The following is a 2389-nucleotide window of genomic DNA, read 5'->3' as shown; positions in this document are numbered from 1 at the left end:
CATACGCCAAAATATAATACAACATAGACACGCAAACTATAAATGAATGGATAAATAACTGAATAAATAAATAAATAAACACAAATAATTCATTAAAAATATATATATACAGATATATCATATATATATACATATATATATATATCTATATTATATATATATATTATATATCTATATATATATTTGATATTGATATGTGTTACCACACACAAATAACACACAGACAACACACACACACAGACTCACACACACACGACACACAACACACACACACACACACACACACACACACACACACCACACATCATATATATATAGAGAATATATATATATATATATATATATGTATATATCTATATATCTATATAGTTTTCGATATATACATATTTTTATATATATAATATATGTAAATACATACATACATATATATATATATATATATAATTATATATATATAATTTATATATATTATTATATATCTATATAGATATATATATATATATATATATATCTCTAATATATGGCTAAATATTTATGTATGTAAATATAAATGCTTGTATATCCTATATCTCTATATCTCTCTCTTCCCTCTCTCTCTCTCTCTCTCTTTCTCTCTCTCATACTTTCCCTTTCCTCTCTCTCTCGCTCTCTCTCTCTCTATATATATCATTATATATATCTAATATATATATATATATATGCTATAAATATTTCAGATAAATATATATATGTATGTTTGTGGTAATATCTATCTATGTTGTGTTTGTGTGTGTGCGTGTGTATAGCCTTATATATATATATATATAATATAGATATATACTATATATATATATATATACATATATATATGTGTGTGTGTGTGTGTGTGTGTGTGTGCTTGTGTGTGTGTTGTGCGTGTGTGTGTGTGGTTGTGTGTGTGTGTGTGTTTGTGTGTGTGTGTGTTTGTGTTGTGTGTGTGTTGTATGTGTATTATTATGTATATGTGTAATATATATATATTTAATATATATATCTCTATATATAATTATATATACATATCTATATATACATACTATATATATATATATATATATTATATGTATACATGAGAGATTAAGAGCGAGAGAGAGAGAGAGAGAGCGAGAGGAGAGAATTCAATGAGACAGAAATGCGAAGAGAAAAGAATTACAGAGAGAGAAGAGAGAGAGGTGAGGGGGGCAGGGGAAACGATTATACCTATATATATATCTTTATATAATCACATATATCATAACATATATATTATGTGTGTTTGTTTTATTCTATTATATTATATATCTACTATATATATACTAATATATATTATATATCATACAATATATATATATATAGTTGGGTGTGTGTGTTTATATATATCCTCCTCTCTATCTACTCTATCTCTCTATCTGTCTATCTCTCTACTACATTACTATGGGTGTGTGTTTATACTCTCATATCTCTATCTCTCTATCATCTACTATGTATGTATGCATATCTCGCTATCTTATTACCCTTCTCTTATATATCTATATCATCTATTCGATCGATCTCGCTCTATAGCTTCTTATTTAGAGAGAGAGAGCGATTGTGTGTTGAGGTGGTGTGTATGTATCTTAGTACAGTTTTATATATCTATATATATATATATATATCTTACTATATATATATCTACCGACAGAGAATTAAAAGAAGCCAAGAAGAAGAGAGAGAGAGAGAGTGAGTCTATGAGAGAGGAGAAGAAGAGATATGAGAGAGAGAGAGAGAAGAGAGAATTAAGGAGACAGAAAGAGAGAGAAAGACTACAGAGAGAGAGAGAGAGAGAAAGGAGCGGGAGAGACAGAGCGAGAGGAGAGCGGGAGAGACAGAGGATTAATATATAGAGAGAACATATATATAGAGAGAAAGGCAGAAAGAGGGAGAAAGAGAGAGAAAATCTATTTATCTATCTATGTTTCTAGCTATCTATCTATGCATCTGATGTGAATATATATACTGTAATACATATATAAATATTATATATATATGTATATATGTTATAATTTGTATATATATATATATATATAATATATATATTATCTATATATATATATTATATATATTATAATATGTGTGTGTGTGGTGTGTATATATTATTTATATTATATATATATATAATCTATATTACACAGATGTAATATATATAGAATATCTATATCTATGGAGAGAGAGAGAGAGAGAGAGAAAGAAAGAAAGAAGAGAGGAGTAGAGAGCGAGAGAGAGAGATAGTTTGATAGGGGAGGGAAAAGATATTTATATAGTATAATATATATCCTATTATCATGTATATATACATTATATATTAGTATATTATATATATATTATATATATATAATATGGGTGTGTGTGTGTTTAT

This window comes from Penaeus monodon, chromosome 1 (genome assembly GCF_015228065.2).
Source record: "Penaeus monodon isolate SGIC_2016 chromosome 1, NSTDA_Pmon_1, whole genome shotgun sequence".
Classification (NCBI taxonomy): domain Eukaryota; kingdom Metazoa; phylum Arthropoda; class Malacostraca; order Decapoda; family Penaeidae; genus Penaeus; species Penaeus monodon.
This window is presented reverse-complemented; position numbering follows the sequence as displayed.